Raw genomic sequence first — 20,934 nt, forward strand, 5'->3', positions numbered from 1 at the left:
TTGCACTTGGGGACCACCCCGTTATCCACAATGGTCTCCTCACCTAAAGGCACTTAATCATAACTGCAAAGACCCTTTTTTCCAAACAGGGTAATATTTACAGGTTCCAGGGATTAGGATCCAATATCTTTGGGAGCTTTTACTCAGCCCATCACACACAGCCAACTTCTGAGTGACTCCTCAGGTGAACTCAAAGATTTACCGGCATGGTAGGACAGGATTAAGACAAGGCGTCCCAAGGCAATTGTCAGGGGAAATATTGAGCCAGTCATTCATGTACCACTGGGTATCAGTGCAGATCAATTTCTGAGATGCACAGGAAGACTCCCTCCATTTATAAGGCATGTATAGATGGCATTGCGTGCAATGGAATTTAGGTTGTTGGGCACTCTGTTTACACAGCTTACCTTTTCAATCCCAGCTAAAGAGCAGTGCCCTATCTTTCAAACCAAAAGCTCTTCCTGTAGGACAAGAAAAACCTTTGTTATTTAAACTTTTTAAATGCTTATTTTGAAATAATCATAGGTACACATGAAATTGCAAAGAAATGTACCCAGAGACCTCTTGCACTCAGCCTGCCCCAGCATTAACATCTTGCATCACCGTAGGCCAATATCAAACCCAGGAAATTGACATTGATATAATCCACATAGCTTATTCAGAAGATCTCTATTTTTAACTGATTAAATAATAGCAAAGGACTTTTTAATTTTTTATATTTATTTTAGAAATGAGTGGCCAGATGCCATTATTACAGCCTGCCTGTTTCAGCATGCATTTAAAGATGAAATGCAGGCTCGGTTTAGAGGTATAGAAAAGCTCTCGCCAGGAGATGGCACCTTAAATGTATGTTATGAAGCTCATGAGCTAGGAACCTGGTGCACTTGCTTCTCATTCCTGCTTCCCAGCATTTCATTTGCTACAATATAGCAAGTAATGAAATAAATTTAAAGGCATGAATCCAATATTATATTCCACTTAGAGTTGTTTAGTTGTTTACATGTGTAGTTAGAGCTGTTATGTGACAGGGTTGTGATTTTCATAGTGGAGCTTCATGAATTGTAATGAATTGTAAAATATTTTTAGGGCAGGCTATTATTTTCTCTGAAAGGGATATTATACTTTCAGTGTTAAGGTCTATGCACTTTTCTTTGTGCCACATTTTCTACTTGTGGTATTGTCAACCTGAGGACAGGAGAAGGCATTCAGGAAGAAGGTCAAAATGAAGCAGCCCAGTAGATGAGTAGACGATGTGCTCTGGAGTCAGCACGCTCTCCATGAGGGGGTCAAAAACAGGGGGGACTTCTGGGGGCCCAAGATAACAGAAGCTAAGTCCAAATCTCTCCAAACATCTTCATAATTTCACAGATCAACAAGAAAAATAAAACATAAATCTAATGCCTTTGTCCGGACAAACTCCACATTTCCTGAGGGTAGAAAAACAGAAACTTTTCCTCAGGCTGGGTTAGAGTGTGAGGGGGTTCCTACTGTGTGAAAGACAAAAGAGGAGATTGAACTAAAATCATCACTAGAAAAAGGAAAGACCACAGGAAGTACAACAGTAAAAAAAAAAAAAAAAAAAAAAAAAAAAAAAAGAGTTGCCTCAAAAGACAGTCCTAGAAAGGCGACACTTGTGGTCGGGTCATCCTTTGGAGGCTGTGGGAATGGGAAAGCAAGATGGGTGGTGGGGCCAGGGGAGAGATGTAAATCCTGTGAGGCAAAAGAAAACCCCTTAAAGAAAAAAGACACACAAGCCCTTCTCCCAGTGTCTTGGGCCCCAAAGAGGGGGGGAAACATGTCTAGTGGAGCCTGGAGCCTGTAATACCTCAGAGTTAGTGCAGTGTGGAACCATGCTGGAACCTGAGGTAACAAGAAATTTCAGCAATATTGATCCTGTCTATAAATTTTGATATTTTGATCGTCATGGATTTTTATGTTCATTCTGATTGTTTAAAACATTGCATTGAAATGTTTATTTTGATTACCGAGTTTTTTGGTGCCTGCTTAGATTGTATTCTTCCCTCGCCTTCCCGTTATTCTGGTCCTGCCTCTGGGGTCTCTGAAGCAGAGGCCTGGGGGCTGGAGCTGTCATCAAGTGCTGCTCCGGGGAGACGTACATTCCAGACTTCCAGCTCTATGCAAATGCTGGTGAAGCACCTCCAGGAGCCCCCAAAATCGTCTGAGAAAGAACTGTAGGTGCTGCTGTTGGACGTGAGAGCCCACTGACAGATTGAAGGGAAGTGCCCAAGGGATCAGTGGAGATCTGGAGGCAGCACTCACGTGATTTGCTACGGAGGCCATTTTCCAATATCGATCTTTCAAAAGTTCCTTAGCTCAGTCCCCACACCAACCTCACTGTCCTCACCTACAATAGTTCTCTTAACTCAGTGGCCTGTTATTCCAGTCAGAGTGATAGACATTTACTGTCAACACGCTCACCCACAGGGTCCCCTGACCTGGAAGGAATGGTTGTTCACAGCGGATGACTGGGGCAAGAGCTGACAGAGGGGACCCTCAGAGAACCAAACCTTGGTTTGTTCTTTCACAGTCTTCATTGGAACCACTGACCTAGATGAGTTATAGATTCTTCTCCTTATTCTGTCTTTATGGAGAGGATCTGGCAGTGTCAAGAGGTTGAATCAGCATAAATATAGGACCATTATTGGAAAACACATTCAAAGTAAATAATGGACTGAAAGTAGATAAAAGGCATAATCTTTGCATTTGGAAATTGTCATGCGTTTTCTATACAAACTCTCTGTAGCTCTTCTCTGTAGGATAGAAGACTATGAATCAGTGAAGATAACCAGCAAAAAATCTCCTACCCTATGCACAACCACAGAATTCAAGGAGAAACATAATCAGGTATTTTTTCTTTTTGTAGGAGTAAATGGTGCACTGGTATACGGCATACCTTCAGAAATGTGGAAAAAAATTATGTGTGAACCTTAATACATTTTCACAAAATTACCCATGTGGCCAGCACTTAGATCAGGAACTAGCACCAGAAGTCCCCTCATACCCCCACCCAATAAGAAGTCTCCCCAGGTAATCACTCTCCTGACATCTAAGCCCATAGATTGTTATTCCGGTCTCGTATATTACATAAAGGAATCGATCCAATGTGTACTCTATTGTATCTGCCTTCTTTGCACAAATATTCTGATTGTGATATTCATGTTGTTTGTGGCAATAATTTGTTTATTTTAATTGCTGTAAAATATTCTCTTTTGTGAATATACTCCAATTTATTTCACTATTTTACAGTCATTGGACATTTGGGTTGTTTTTAGATTGGGGCTGTTAGTTTAATATGGCTGCTACGAACCTTCCTGTGCATGCACATTCCTACCTTCCAGGACATGGCTGGGAACATATGAAGACATTCCTCTAGGTTATGTATAGGAATTAAGTTGACGTGTTTCACAGAGCTTTTTCCAAGTTTGTATGTTTATGAGTAGAATTGTATATGTACAACTCAGGAGACTGTTACTTAAAGCAGGCAGGATGCCTCCTCCCAGGGTATGAATGCGTGACCATCCTTGAACTTCAATTCCTTTTTCAGGAGAGCATTTTCGAACATGGTAACCCCTTCTGCTAGTCCAATTACAGTATAGCCACTATATCTAACATTTCTCTTATTAGGAACTTAAAATGATTACTTCTCCTATACATGGACACGTTAGGAACGCATTTTCAAATTGAGGGTGGCATCTTAGCAGAGTAGTTTCTAATGTTTCTAATAGGCATGTAGGTAATCCCCAAATCTTATCTTCCTGCATTAAATACTAGATACTAGAAATTGTGCTCATCTACTCAGACCTCTCCACTCTTCATATGTTTAAGCCAGTGTGAGGTCTGACATGTCACGCACCTTTTAAGAGTAGTTTTAACATTTTTTGCCTGATTGTAAGACTCATCTGCAAAACAAATTAAAAATAGAGTCCTACTCCAACTAGATCAAGGAGGAACCTGGGAATGGCTAGTTTCTAAAACTGATTTTATGATCAGGCAAGATTTGAAAACAATACAAAAGAATACTAGAAATTATTGCATATTTGGTATGCTCAAACAAATTGTGTGTATAGAGTCATGGTTTCTGAGGATTCTTGTAAAAAGAGAGAGAGAGAGAGAGACTCGGACATCCAATAAATTGTATGTGTGTATGTATGTGTGTGTGTGTGTGTGTGTGTGTGTGTGTGTGTGTCTGTTTGTCTATGGAATAGATTACGAATTCTTTTATTTTATTCTGTTCCTTGATACTATGGTCATTCAAGTAGTGTTTTCATTTATTTAACAGATATTTATTGAGCACTCACAAATAACCATGTTTTTTTAAAGTTATGTGTAATATGATTTCCACCTGAAAGAATTCTAGATATGACACTCACAGAAGTAACTAAATCATAAAGCATGATGATGTTGTACAAGCAAAGTGCTACAGGAATGTTCAGAAGGGGAAAATCATTTCTAACCACTTTTTGCCTTTTCTGCTTCACTTCCACACTCCCCCATACACACCAGAGCAACAATTGCTAGAGTTCACTGCCATCCGTGTTTATCATTACTGCTTATTAAAAATGTCAATCTAAATGGTGAGGCTAACATTTTATACAGTTCAAATAGAAAACGAGTAAGAAGAACAGCATACAAGGGAGATTTCTCAGCTTCCCACTTAATCTTAAGCTTCTGCAAAACAACAAAGTGGTCTACTTACCCACTGTTCTTCCTCCAAATCCTGGAGCAGTGCCTGGAACATAGTGGTTGATCAGCAAATATTTTTTGAATGAAGAGTGAAAAGATGACAAAGTAGATGTATCTGACTCAAAAAATGAAACTACCCTTTGACCTTTAATTGCGCCTTTGAGTAAGGAGTCTGCAAGAAGAAAGTGACTATTTAGCATGTAGATGACGTGTGGTGATGCAGACATCTTTGATAGTCATTGAAAGTCCATACGACATAGAGTTTAACAGTTGGACTTAGAGTCTGAAAGAACTTAGACTAAGTCTCACCCTTCCACTTGCTAACGGAGTGAACTAAGGTTTTAGTTTTCTAATCTCTAAGCAAGGTTGACAACAATAATTTCTATACTCACAGGATTGTTGAGAAAACAACATGAGGTTATGTGGGCAGAGCTCATTGAACAGAGCCTGATGCATGGTAGAGCAGCTCCCCGTTAGCCTAATCCTGAGAGTTAAGTAAAGCCAGTCCTTAGGCAGATTCTTTCCTGCTGTCTGTTGGAACACTGGCATAAGGAAAGCATAAATCTAATGATGACTAAAATTTCAGCAGTGGCCTCTAGAGCTGTGTCACATTCAACTTACACAACTATATGTGGCAGCTCTGACTGAGCCACCGTCATCACCATTGTTATTATTATTAATGTTGTTCTATTTCTTCAAATAGTATCTTTAGAAGAAGAAAGTATCCTAAATATCTCAAAAAGCTGGCTAAGCTCCTTTTTGCCTAAGATATGATTATTAATACATTTTATCGAGAGAAACTTAACGTAGAAATAGTGATACTACAGAATATGAAATAGAACTCCAAATTGTACTTAAGCTAGATTATAACTATTTATAAATAAACACATGGTTTGGAGAATAATCTTTGGAGTGATGACATGAAAATGTAGACAGTTGTTCTCTAATTTAAAAACTGTACATTGATTCTTGTTATAATACTTATGTCAGAAACACACACCCTTAAATATTTATATCCACCGGCTATGAAGGAACTTTCAGCAGAAAGTCATTTAAAAATGGAGGAAGGGAGACATTTTTGGAGAAAGACTTTAGAAGAAAAGCGGGAAAGTCATGGGGATATGATGGAAGCAAAATGGGAATTTAGGAGCAGTGGAGAGGAACATACTGAATAATAAGGTGTTAAAAAGATGATTCTCTTTCAAGCTGCTATTTTTTTTAATGTTTAAGTAATCATATGGTATAGAATCTTTCCATTGAATTGTCTTATGCTTTACATTTTTAATCATCAACTTTTAATAGAAGTTCCAGGAAGGCCAGGTGGCTCTATGTACTATATGTGAGCTTAAGGGAATAGAAATAACCCATTTTCAGAACAGCCTTTCTGACTCTGCCCCTCTGGGATGGTTTCCTCTTTGCACTTTGAGCTGCATGTCTTTGCTGTCTTTTTTTTTTTTTTTAGGATTTTATTTATTTATTTGAGAGAGAGAGAGAGAGAGCAGGGGGAGGGGCAGAGGGAGAGGAAGAAGCAGACTCCCCACTGAGCAGGGAGCCCAATGTGGGGCTGGAATCATGACTGGAGCTGAAGTTAGATGCTTAACCGACTGAGCCATCCAGACGTTCATGTCTTTGCTGTCTTGACATGCTCGCTTATAGTGCTATAAGGAAGACAGGTGTCTTTCTCCATTCCTCCAATCAAGCCACAGTTTGTACTGAACATTGTATTTCAATTTATCTTGTTTTCCCCCATTGCCACCACCCCATAGCGCTTCTTGCATTTCAAAAACAATTGAGCTTGTTTTACTAACATTTTGAGAAGAGCTCGTGACATTATTAACGTTCTCCATCATTAGATCTATAAATTCTGAAGAAGGATTAATTTGGTTAGCCAGGAATGGACTCAGTTGTGTTTCCAAATTAGTGAACTCATTTTCATCCAGACGTTGGAAAGCTTAGAGGGGTCCTACTTCAAGAGTAGAACCATTGGGTCTAATAATTTTGTGTTGGAAGTCCTGTGGCCATAAGAACCAAGTAACCCTGATATTTGGCTCTTGGCTCAAGCTATTTATAAAATTTGTCATCTGAATCGAATTATTCAGAGGGAAGAAATAGTAGTAATACAAATATGGTTCACCTTGTTCATATTAATGATGAAATAAACAAAGTTATATCATTTGAGTCCTCAGAGGACTTCTGCACATACTATATCCATGAGAACCCCCAACATGGTGAGGTTGCTATGTGATACCCATTTTAATGGTGAGAAAGAGGAAACTCAGAGAGGTCAGAAGCCTTTTCAAGGGTTGTGGTGCTAGTGAGTGGCTGAAACTGGACTGGAGCCCAGATTTCCCAGTTCTAAGCCTGTCATGCCAAGATCAGATGCTAAGTGATAGAGGGTTAACAGATATAAATAAACTATATTTTGGCTCCTATGGTTGAGATCTTGAACCACGACCGAAATTTGCCTTCTTTTTCTGTGAGGCATTTCCATCTCTCCCTATCCCACTTTCTTGAGATTGTAAATTAATCTCAGCTAATCTTGCTGAATCAGCAGGCAGACTAAAGTAATATCACTGGGAGGAATGTACTTTCTTCATTTACCTTAATGGGGCATTAATTTTGAGACTTGATTATCAGAAACACTGTCCCTTTGCACTTACGGTAACCCACGCAGAACTGCAAAACACAATCAGTTGGCATGAGTTCATCCCATGCTTGTGTGAATGTGGGATTTGATGCCGGAGGGAGAGAGCCCAGGGACAGGAGTTCAGGCACTAGCTATTGCTCTCTGGATGTGGTGAACTTTTCTTCTGTTGCTTTTCTACATCCAGGGGTTGATCCCCAACTCCTTATCCTCCTGGCTACAAGAATAAAATTTTTCCAGACATGCACACATATCAATGTTGTTTGTATCAGGTCTCTTCAAAGCCAATCACAGAAAGTGTGTGAGGGTGGTGGGAGGTGTCACATTCCTGAATGATCTTAAATTTAAACTCTGACATTTTCTCCAAATGAGGATACCCAGATCATTTTATGGTACCGTTGTTGAAAGTGTGGGTTTTAGAGTGAGACAGCCTGCCTTCCAATTTTGGTTCCACCTCTTAGCACTGTGTGACTTTAGGCAACTCACAGACTCTCTGTGACACAGCCTCCTTATCTGTGTATTGGGATAAGAATAATAGGTACCTCTTAGTTTTTTTTTTTGACTGCTTCCTTGGCTGTGCAGAAGCTTTTTATCTTGATGAAGTCCCACCAGTTCAATTTATCTTTCGTTTCTCTTGCCTTTGGAGATGTGTCATGAAAAATGTTGCTTTGGCCGATGTCGTAGAGGTTGCTGCCTATGTTCTCCTCTAGGATTTTGATGGATTCCTGTCTCACATTGAGGTCTTTCATCCATTTGGAGTTTATCTTTGTGTATGGTGTGAGAGAGTGGTCAAGTTTCATTCTTTTGCATGTAGCTGTCCAATTTTCCCAGCACCATTTGTTGAAGAGACTGTCTTTTTTCCACCGAATGTTTTTTCCAGCTTTATCAAAGATTAGTTGCCCAAAGAGCCGAGGGTACCTCAATTTGTAACTTTTTAAGGGACCTCCACACTGTTTTCCAGAGTGGCTGTACCAACTTGCATTCCCACCAACAATGTAGGAGGGATCCCCTTTCTCCACATCCTCTCCAGCAATTATTGTTTCTTGCCTTGTCAATTTTTGCCATTCTAACTGGTGTAAGGTGGTATCTTAGTGTGGTTTTGATTTGAATTTCCCTGATGGCTAATGATTTTGAACAATTTTTCATGTGTCTGTTAGCCATTTGTATGTCATCATTGGAAAAGTGTCTGTTCATATCTTCTGCCCATTTTATGATTTGTTTATTTGTTTCTCACGTATTGAGTTTGAGAAGTTCTTTGTAGATCTTGGATACCAGTCTTTTATCTGTAGTGTCATTTGCAAATATCTTCTCCCATTCCGTGGGCTGCCTCTTAGTTTTTTGACTGTTTCCTTGGCTGTGCAGAAGCTTTTTATCTTGATGAAGTCCCACAAGTTCATTTTATCTTTTGTTTCTCTTGCCTTTGGAGATGTGTCATGAAAAAGGTTGCTTTGGCCGATGTCGTAGAGGTTGCTGCCTATGTTCTCCTCTAGGATTTTGATGGATTCCTGTCTCACATCGAGGTCTTTCATCCATTTGGAGTTTATTTTTGTGTATGGTGTGAGAGAGTGGTCAAGTTGCATGGTGCACTGGGTGTTATACGCAACTAATGAATCATCAAACTTTACTACATCAAAAACCAGGGATGTACTGTATGGTGACTAACATAATATAATAAAAAATATTTAATTAAAAAAAAGAAAATAATAGGTACCTGATGGAATGGTTGAGGGTACAGTGAAAATCTATCTTTTAAGCACTAGAAACAATAAGCACCGGCTATTATTTTTTGCATGTTAGAGTAAGAATGGCAATTTGTAAAGCGTAAACGGTTACAATATACCACAATTTTTATAAATGTGAGAGGGCATTTCGCCAAAATTTTTGATGTATTGAGAGCCTCAAGAAATGGAAATATTTCTGCTTTCTTGCTAAAGAATTCCCTCTTTGAAACTTACTCATGGATTCATGTCTAAGTGTTTGCGATGAGTATATAGATATTCTAATTGAAAATCGGGTAGCATTCACAAGAGTGATGTAAGCATGGAATATTTTAGTCATAGAATTTATTCTAATAATCAATGTTAGGCCCTCCCCCTCATTCTGTCAGTGCCCTTTTGTGGAACCATTGATTCCCAAGGTAAAAAATTAATCCTAAGGCCAGTTCAGGTACCTCGTTGTCATGTTTTTCTCCACCATTCAGCTCACAGGGATGTTCTCCCTCCTCTGAATACCAACTGAGCTCCTCTAATTTTACCATTCACTATTTGGCCTTTAGATATTTCATTGTGCCTTTAGGCTTATGGTTACATACCTTTCTTCTTCACTAGATTTTAAGCTCTTTTAAGGTAAGAATTCGTTTTGCAATCCCTGAGCCAACTTATGCCTCTGACTCTTGAGTCCATAGGTATTGTCTCTTTTTCACCCCTGTCACTTCAGGGGCAAAGCTCAGACACCCTGATGATTTCCTTAGGAGATAGATCTATAAAAAGCATTTCATGAGTTTCAGAAAAATTTACACATCATTTTGGAGAGGGCCAATCGCGAGTGGCCACGCTGCCAAGAATGCATATGACGCTCATCTCCTTTTCTCTCTATCTTGCTGCCTTCCACTCTGCCCTTACTAGAGTGCCCATCCAGAGCTCCAGATTCTTTCTTCTGTAGTATTCTGGGTCTTTTCCACTTTCCTTCAGGGTCTTCAGGGACAGTCAATTCCTCACAAATAATTTGGATGAAAACATTCTCTCCAGCTTCTTACCCTTTGCTTTTCCCAGAGTAGCAAATACCATTTTTGTAATGCATGTACAATAAGCACTCAATAAATGTTGCCTGGTGATAAAAAATGCTGGATTTTGATAGAAACAACTGTGGTAATTGGGGGCAGGTGTTGAGGGTTTCTTGGAAAATCTGGGAAGGGACTCTCTTGGGTATGAGATCATAACCCCTTGCTATGGATTGAATATTGAGATCTTAGTGATCAAGGTGATGGTATTAGGAGGTGGGGCCTTTGAGAGGTGATTAGGTCACGAAGGAAGAGGGATGAGTGCCCTTATAAAGGGACTTCAGAGAGCTTCCTAGCCCCTTCTACCATGTGAGGTTACAGCAAGAAGATGGTCATCTGGCTGGAAGTGGGCTCTCACCGGACATGGAATGGTGCCTTAATCTCAGACTTCCCAGCCTCCAGAACTGTGAGAAATAGATTTCTGTTGCTTATAAGCTGCCCCGTCTATAGTGTTCTGTTATAGCAGCCCAAGAGGACTAAAACACCTCTCCAGGAGGACTACACAATAAAGGGATCTGTTCTTACTAATAGTGTAAACATTTTAAGGAGAGGTCTGGTCTTAAACTGGCTACTACCACTTTTTTTTAAATTTTTACTTTTTATTTAAATTCAATTAACTAACATACCGTGTATTAGTAGTTGCAAAGGTAGAGTTCAGTGATGCTTCAGTCTTATATTAACACCCAGTGCTCATAACATCACCTGCCCTCCTTACTGCCCGTCACCCAGCTACCCCATCCTCCCATCCCTCTCCCCTCTAGCAACCCTCAGTTTGTTTCCTATGTCTCTTATGTTTTGTCTCCCTCTCTAATTTTGTCTTGTTTTATTTTTCCCTCCCTTCCCGTATGCTCCTCTGTTTTGTTTCTTAAATTCCACATATGAGTGAGATCATATGATAATTATCTTTCTCTGATTGACTTATTTTGCTCAGCATAATAGCCTCTACTTCTTTCCATGTCATTGCAAATGACAAGATTTCATTTTTTTGATGGCTAATGTATAAATAATATTTATACCACATCTTTATCCATTCATCTGTCGATGGACATCTGGGCTCTTTCCATAGTTTGGCTATTGTGGACATTGTTGCTATAAACATTGGGGCACAGGTGCTCTTTCGAATCACTACATTTGTATCTTTGGGCTAAATCCCTAGTAGCGCAATTGCTCGGTCACAGGGTAGCTCTATTTTCAACCTTTTGAGGAACCTCCATACTGTTTTCCAGAGTGGCTGCACCAGCTTACATTCCCACCAATAGTGTAAGAGGGTTCCCCTTTCTCTGTGTCCTTTAACTAATAACCTCAGTTAGAACTGATAATCACTGGAAATCTTATCACTCTAATCTCAAGCCTGGAAAATACCTGGAAGAGTGTGTTTCTTTTAACTCGCATTGACTGTGTGGAAGGGTCATGTATATCGAAGGAATACTGAATGTTCACTCATATCAAAGCCGACAGATTGCAGACTATAAGCAAATAGCTAGCTAGGACTCCCTGTGCGTGGGAGTCAGGTCATCTTCTCTGTCTTTCCCTTGTGATAGGGCAAAGTACTGAAAGTTTCCAGAACCCAGAGGCTAAAGAGAGCCCATATTCTTCATAAGAACAGCTGATCAGAGATAAGTGCTTGCTGATTTCTAGAGGAGAGAGCCTTGGAAAGGTGGCTAGAACTCTAGGAAACAGGTGTGGAGAGGAGATGTTGTCTTTTTATGACTCAAGAGATTTAGAAGGTAAAACGCTGTGGAGCAGGAGGGAGGACACACTGGCTCCTCCTACAAGAAGCAGGACTTCAGGCTCAGGTGTGGACATGAACTCTGCCTTAGCACATTGTAAGCAGAATTAAGAGTGCCTATACAGGCCTTCCGGTTAATACTTTAGGGAGTTTTTGTAAATTGACACAAAAACCACATCATGAATGTTGGAGGATAGAATAGACCAGTGTTACCTAAAGTGTGGACTGCAAGATATTTTAGGTGGTATGTAGCTCCTCTTTTAATTTTTTATACACTTGCATTACTAAATTATATGGAAAATAAAGAATTAGTACATCAAACCCATGATTTCACACACAGGTAACAACACCCTTCTGCAAATAGCAAGAACTATAGATGATGTGTTCAAGCGTGTTTCAGGACTTTGATAACCGAAATTTTCACCCAAACCCTCTGTAATATAGACAGTACAGATGATATGGACTGCTAGTGTGGATTTGTGTAGATTGAACATCCATATTCACATCACACATCTTTCAGGGATCCAAGAAAGAAGGGGATTGGATTATTTAAATAATGCGATGATGGTATGTGAATAGCCACGTTTAGGACAGTAGGTTAGACAACCACTTGGTGGAGATGTTGCAGAAGAGATTCAAGCACTAAATGGGTAAAATGGACCTTGAGGTCCCTTTCCTGCTGGAGCGTATGTAACTCTTATGGGACTTGCAGAAAGGGACTTTCTAAGGAAGGGATAATGTAGCAGGTGTCAAAGGATACAGGACCTTCTTAATATTCCCATAATGACAGGGACCAGCGCTTTCTGTGCAAGGGCTAGTTTTCTTTAGACAACTTGTACTGTGCGAGATGCCCCCACAATGAACAACCACGCCCATCCACACAACTTTTGAATGTTTTGCTGGGCATATCTTTGGATGAAAAATCTCTTGACAACTATATGAACCTAAAGCTTAACTGTGTTTGCTGTCTTAACAACATTTTTTCACAATTATAATATACACCCATTTATTTCAGGTATACAACTCTTGTCATAATTCACAGGGCCATTATTTTAATGGTGAACATCCATTTTAATTTATTGTAAATTATTTTTATTCCTATTAAAATTAGGACATTTTCTTAATTTTTAAGACATTGTGTGTGTATTTGGGTTATATTATCTATGAATTTTGTATCTGGTGCTGCTTAAAAATTTTGGAGTTGTAGCTCCCTACACATATTCTTTTTTTGTTAATAGGGCACCCATTTGTCAAAGATCAGGGCCTGTGATCGGTGAGAGAATTTAATTCGGTACTAGTGTCATAGAAATTCTAAATACTGGGATTTCTAAAAAACTTTTAATTAGAAGTTCCACAACAAACCCTGAAGATATCTGGATTTCTATCTACACTATTTCAATCCCAATAGATCTTACTTATTAAATAAGATTTTTTTTAGATAGTTGAAAGAAATATCTCTATCCCACAAAAATATTTAGCCCAACTATTCATCTTTTTAGCTTTGCTGTCCTCAGACTTCAGGGCCTATTGAATCACCTTGGCCACTTGTAGAAAATGCAAGTTCATGGGTCTCATCATCATAAACTTGCGTTTTAAGGAAGTGTTTTCATATTTCTGATATAGGTCATTCTGGAGTCACAAATTTCAGAACAGTGCTTGATATTATATGATTCATACTGAAATTGAAGAGAAAAACAAGCCAGACCTTGATATCTCACTGTCAAAATACTTTCCTACAGGCTCCGCAAGTATAACAGACCCTGTGTTCCTGTGGGTAGAACCAACCAGTTTTTTTAAAGCAAGTATTTCTATTTTTTCCCCCTGGCTGAAAGGGAATTATCCTATTTTCAGAAAATATATATCTCTTTGTGAATGTAGATGCATTACAATGAAAAAAATAGCATTTTTAAGCTAAATGATGTACTTCATTAAGTCACTTAAGTTCGAGGCTATCATACACATCTTAGTTTATGAAATTGGTTAAGAGCAAAACAAATAAAATGGACCTTGGTTGATATTTATTTGAATCCATTAGAGAAGCTATTCTGAACCTTCTACTTTAAAGGAAATTCAATCAATTTCAGGCTATTGAATCTCAGACTTAGGTTTGGCAAAGGACGCACCAATGTTCGCGTGGCACTGCAGCTGCGACCTTTTGCAAAAAACTCTATCTAAACAGCCTAGAAAATCTAACATTAGAAAGGCTTAAAATTAATTAGCTGAAGTTAGTACAAATGTTGGTTCCTGAGTGCGTTAGGCAGGGATCTTCAGAGAAACAGAAACACTTTTTCTCATAGAGAGAGAGAGAGAGATTTTAAGGAATCATTTCACATGATTGTAGGAGCTGGCAAGTATAAAATCTACATGACAGGCTGGGGGCCTGAAAATCGCAGCAGCAGTTGCTATTTCCATCTTTACTCCAAAGGCTGTCAACAGGCAGAATTCTTTCTTTTCCAGGGGACCTCAGTCTTTTCTTTTAAGTCCTTCAACTGATTGGATGAGACCCACATGCACTGTGGAGGGTAATCTGCTTTACTCAAAGTCTACTGATTTAAATAGTTATAACACCTAAAAACAAACAAACCTTGCCAGCAACATCTAGACTGGTGCTTGACTAAACAACTAAGCACCAGAGTCTAGCCAAATTGACACACAAAATTAACAACCACAGTAAGCTAAATAATGAAGAACCGAAATGGATCATAATGGAGACCTTAAACTTGAAATAATGGTGTCATCTTTGAAAGCTATGCCACAGCATTACCTAAACTAAGTATTTTCTTTTTCCCTTCTATACCACCATAATGTTGGAAATGCCTGTTTTAGGGGAAATCTTGGCCACTTCCCATGCCAAAAATTAATGATTTGGTTTAGGTTGGATTTATAAAACGATAGAGAAAGGTTTAAAACTCTAGGAGGTTGAAATCAGACAGAAGGATTTTTCTGCATTCCTCCCTATTTCCACCCTCCATTTTAGTAGAAGTGGATAGAGTTTTATCTAATGGTCCAACTCTGTGAACACAAGATGGACAACTCTTCCTCCCCTCAAATGAAAAGACCCCATGGCCGTGCTTGTGCCAGTGAAAATTGACCATCATGCCACCCAATTACAAGCTTTCTTTTTTCTTATCTCTTTATAACATACTAGATTATAATTTAGGGGTGCCTGTGTGGTTCAGTGCTTCTGTCTTCAGCTTAGGTCAAGATCCCAGGGTCCTGGGATCAAGCCCTGCATTGGGCTCTCTGCTCAGTGGGGAGCCTGCTTCTCTCTCCCTCTGCTGCTCCCCCTGGTTATGCTCTCTCGCTCTCTGTCAAATAAGTGAATAAAATCTTTAAAAAAAAAAGATTATAATTTAGTTCTTAGCACCCTCATCTTATAATGATAAAACCAAATTTCTAGCCATTATTTCAGCTGCTGCTTTCTGTATCCTGTAGCTCTATGATTCTAACTCTGAACCAAAACATCCCTTTTCTACCTACAAGGGTATAGTTAAGGAAAGGAAATATTTGATTTATTCAAAATAAATAAGCAAATAACTCCATATTGGTCTTCCTACCCGGATAGGAGGGATCCTCCTGTTCAAATCTCTTCTTTGAGGAAGACCTTAGCAAATACTAAATTCTAGCTTTCCACTGATCCATCCCCAGAATGTTTGGGTGTCCTGAAATTCCCTTGTAGTTGTTATTCCAACCCTACCCATTTAGCTGTGGCCTTTGAGTGACTGCCCAGAAAGGCAGGCAGGCTTCTCCTTGGTCAAGGCTGATGCTTCTCTTATTTCTCCATTGTTCTCTTAAGAAACGCCAGTCACACTTGAGTTGGGTTCCTTGAAGCTAAAGGCCAACATTTCACCCCTTATTCCAAAAGGACCCTCTTTCCCCAGGCTCTGTGACACAACTCCTTTCCCCTTTGTCTCTGTCCCCTCCCCTGTGCCTCAGGACGGTCTGCTGTTTATTTTCTCACCTCCACCTGCCAATCAGCAGTGTGAGGAGGGATGTCTGATGAGGTCCCTGCTGACACCATTTTGCTGCCAGTCACAAACAAACACATTCCTTCTTAAGGAAACAACCTGCAGCTTTGCTTTCACAACCCCAGCTTGCAGAAAGAAATCCAAGGGTAATAGTGTTAGATTTGTGTCAAAGGCATTATTTATGTTCGTTAGACATGGAGTGAAAACACAATGGCTTTTACACATGCTGGCATTTTGCTATCCCACTTTCCACTTCACTGAGATCTTGTTAAGTGTTAACCCAACACTTACATAGTAATTGATTACTAAAAATGTGTGTCTAATTTTATAATTCATGGAAAAATACAGACTTAGGTTTTGCATATTTATCAGGCTCTGTATGTGCTTTTTCAGAAAATGGGCTGATAGATAATGAACCTACTAAAACCGTATTTATTTATTTATTTATTTATTTATTTATTTATTTACAAGAGGGAGACAGAGGGGTTGGGGAGGGGCAGAGGGAGATGGAGAGAGAGAATCTCAAACAGGCCCCAAGCCCAGCATGGAGCCAAACATGGGGCTTGATCCCACAACCCTGATATCGTGACCTGACCTGAAATCAAGAGTAGGACGCCTAACTGACTGAGCCACCTAGGTGCCCCCTAAAAACTAATTTATTGAACCAAATTAAAACTCACTATATTTTACTGAGAAATGGCATCCATGTTTTCGGTATCTAAGATTAATTTTCTGAGAAAGCAAAAGATTCACATACGCATGAGAATAAGGAACCACATTGATTTTGTTTTCATTCAATAGCAATTACTGAATTAAATTGTCTCTTTACTCTGAATATGTTTATTGAGGACCACCTAATTGCCAGGCACTGCAGTAGGCTTTATAAATAGTTGGAAGAAAACATACAAGGTTGTAATACCACAGAACTTCAATGACCATTTGTGGGGTGGGTGGGGGGTGAGAAATAGTAAACAAATGTACCCTCCAAGAAGTGTATATACAGGAACACTTCCAATAATGATAAAGAGATCTATAAAGGAGAAGATCAAGTTTGCATGAGAGAAAATGAAGGGGTCATGGTCATATCTGTGAGTATGCCAGACCCTGGAATAATAGAGGTACCATTCAAGACTGAGACACCAGATTTTCAGTCCAACTGGGGAAACAAGAGATGAACAAATGGGTAACAATCCAGTTTGGTAGGTTCTGTACTAACCCTCATGAATGAGGTCTTCTTGGGGCTCTAGGAAGCCTCAGTCTTTATGGAAGACTCAGAGAAACCTCTTGAAGGAGGTAACATATCACCTTGAAAGAACTCAGTTGTTTCATTAATGACCACAATACACTAAACACTTTTCTTGGGGTAGAAATGACTTCTTTACACAAGCTGTGAAAGGGAATGAAGAACACATGGGTCTCAGATGAGGGGAAAGAACTGGAGGAAGGAATTAAAGAGTGTCTGAATATGAAATGAAGGCTTCTTTTTTCATTGTTTGTGCTAGAGTTTGTGTAATTGAACATTTCTTTGACTTTATAGGAGAAGGGCAATGATGTCAGAAAAGGGCCATTTACCTGAGGTATAAGTTAAGGGAAACAAATCCCTTTCTCTACAGCCACTGTTCGTGCACTTGGGGCCTTCTGATCTACACACTGCAGCTCCATCTGTCTTTGTACCTGCTGTTCATTCTTCTTCATACTGCAGCCTCCTGTCTTTTCTCTACTTTCCATTGGTAACTTCTAGCTGATCTTTGGGAATGTCCTTAAATATCCCTTCCTTAGAGCAGTCCTTCCTGATTCTTCAAGAGAGAGTTAACTTCTCCCTCAAGCAAGGGCTCCCACAATTTCTTCTATGTAATTCCTTATCATATTTTTTGCCACATTATGTTATATATGTTTATTTGTCTCTACCAGTACACTTGATGAGATCTCTTATGGGAATATATTTAACTGACTCTTACTCTCTCATTATCTATTTCAGAGTCTAACATCCAGCAGATGGTTAATAAATATTTGGGGAATTAAAGGATGAATGAATGAATAAATGAATGAGTGATCAGTAGACTCGTGGCCTGAGAACACTCACGATATCTATCTTAACCAGTCTCTCAAAGATGACGGTAGCTTCAAGGTAGATTCTTCGATAGAATGGCATCAGGACCACCCTAACCCAATCTACTGGAGGTGCATTAGTTGCACCGCTGCATAATAAATAACTCCATAACTTAGTGGCTTAAAACAACAATAACAATTCATTATGTTGCAGTTTCTATGAGTTAGGATTTTATGAGTCACTCAGTCAAATTCTAGCTCAGGTTTCTCATGAACTTATAGTCAGATACTGATTGGGGTTGCTGTCATCTGAAGGTTTGGCTGTGGCTCGAGGATACATTTCCCAGGTGGCTCACTCAGGTTTCTGGTAAGTTGGTTCCTCTTCATTTGGGCCCCTTCCTGGGGCTTCTTGAATATCCTAACCACATGGAAGCTGACTTCCTCAGAGTAAGCAATCCAAGAGACCAAAGTGGAAACTGAGATGCCTCGTATTACCTAGCCTTGGAAGTCATACATTTTTGCCATATTCCATTGGGTAAATAAACTAACTGTGCTTCGGTGTAGGAGGAAACAACAAAAAGGAGAGAATACAAGGAGGTGAGGGTCAATGGGGCCATATTGGAGGCCTGTTATCACACCTGGCTATGTGAATCCTCTTGGTATTCTTTGGGAGAGGAATCAGAGTCTTCTTTACTAGGTCTTACCCAAGAGAGGTATTTGGGAAGGTCATGAAGAGAAGGTTAAACCTATGGGGAAGTACACATGAACCATACAGGAATTGTTGACAGGCACAGAGTCCTTGGCTTATCTTTAACCTTTCACCTGTGGTCCCCCATGCCCTTTGGTAACATAAATAAATTTCCACAATATCCCTCTTCTGTGGGTGTTATTTTCCTTATTACAGATGATAAGTTAGGGTCAAAACAGAGGAATTGCCCAAGGGTCCACCATATGTCACTGTCAGAATAGGGATTACAACTCAAGGTATCTGAATTCCATGCTTATGTTTAGACTGGACCACCTCCGGTACATAATGAGTTGTGGCATATGCTAACTTCTCTGAATTTCCTTTAACTCTACCTAACCCCTGCTGAATTCATCCCCTTACCATCGCTACACACACCACCACCCCCTATCCATACACATATTTTTAAACATAGCACACACACATAGTTACAAGACACACACACACACACACACACACACACATCTTACTTTCCCCCCATATCTTCTAAAAACCCAAACATGACAGTCTCTCTCTTGTGCCAATAGGGGGCCTCTAGGGGGTACTTTCAGAGTAAGAGCTGAGGCTCCCATGTTCAAAATGAGAAAGCTATAATTTTCATATTGTATCTCCTTGCCAATTGTAAATCAGTCATTTTAAGGATGCTTCCCATTCTTGTTTCCCTTCAGGCAGCTCTTATTCCTCTCCGGAAGAAGAAAAGATTTGCTTTATAGCTAACTGCAGGACTGAAATGACATATAAAATAGCAACAGCAGGGAACAAATGTGTCCCTAAAGTGGCAATATGGTGCCTTTTTGTGTGTTTTAAAGCTTTGGAGTGAGAGGCAATTTTTCTTTTCAGGCTTCTATTTGAATAGGTGTTGAAAATTTAGAAAACAATATTAGGTGTGTTCAGTAATGGGGCCTGACCTGAGTTGTTCTGTACTATCAGTGGTAGGGATATATATATTTTTAATATATTCTAGTATTACTCTGGCCAGCTGCTCTGATGATATATGTAGGGCAAAGCTATCAAGCTAATAATAAAGATTGTTCCATTATTAGTTTGGAGTTTTTGTTTATTATGTAATACTTTTCCCACCCAAATCATTGGTGTTCTGTATCATTAATTGAAAAACCACAGAATAAAACCCTATTTTATTCCCTCCTTCATCTTTCCTTTTCCTTCCTTTCGATGTAAGAAGTAGCCATTGTGACTGCCAAGCCTGTTTTCTTTTTGTCAAATAGGACAATTCAAACATTTCTTTTGAAACAAAGAGCCCAAAAGCCAATGTAATGCCGATATTTCTCCAAACTCCCTGTAGTATCAATAAATCCAAAGGGCTGACAGCACAGGGAAAGTTCTACGCTGAGAAAAAGAGCAAATTGGATAACAGTGTTGTTCATTATCCTCCATATTAGAAAACAATGATGCTGAAGGTTATTTCCTGGAGGAAAGACCCCTGTGTGACCTGCCCTCCTCACACACTGCCTGTGCAAGGTCCCCTCACAGCTGAGACTTGCAAGCATCATTTCAAACAAAGGAAGAACGGCCTGTTCTTTTTTCTTTTTCTCTGTGCCCTCTCTCCTTCCCTTGTTTCACACTGCTAAACCAGGGTCTTCATCTGTCCCTTTCAACATTCATCACATTTACTATTATGGAATGACTTACTCCCTGAAGGTCACCGTTCTGCAGTAATCCTTGGGAGAAGAGGGATGGCCACACACTGAACAGTGATCTATCCCCACACGTGAGATGGGAGAATTTCCCACAGTGCCCAGCAGCATGGCCATTGTCTTGACTCCCATTTGATTCTTCATTTGCCACTGACAACCTGGGCAACCTTGGGCTTCTCTGCCTCATGTTCTCATCTGGAAGCTAGTTTGCCAGTTCCTTTCCATCTCTAACCGCTTTTCTAACTCTGGGATGCCAAGCCCATAGGTGGCATTTCCAGACTGTGGGCTTGAAGAGTGGAGACTCCTGGGATGGGTGATAACCCATGTGCACAATGGGAGCGGGATTGGAAAAGAGTCAAAATGGAGCTTTAGGACTGGCCCGTGTTGTGGCAAAATCATGCACTTTCCCTTACAGATTCTAGCCCATGTGAGAAGTAGATACAGGGGCCAGGAATCAAAATATCAACCTGACTATTGGAAACATTGGATTGGAAAATGGGGCTTGGACTTGAGGCTCAGCTGGGCTCCTACTCCTTCCCGCCCTGATTGCCCACACCAGTTAATATTCTCATGCTTAGCCCTTAATATGTGTTCTAAGCCCTTGATATAGATTAGACACTCAATTCTGCCAACAAGCCTTAGAGGTAGATGCTATTATGAT

Source organism: Ursus maritimus, unplaced genomic scaffold, assembly GCF_017311325.1.
Source record: "Ursus maritimus isolate PB19 unplaced genomic scaffold, ASM1731132v1 scaffold_20, whole genome shotgun sequence".
In the NCBI taxonomy this organism is placed as follows: Eukaryota; Metazoa; Chordata; class Mammalia; order Carnivora; family Ursidae; genus Ursus; species Ursus maritimus.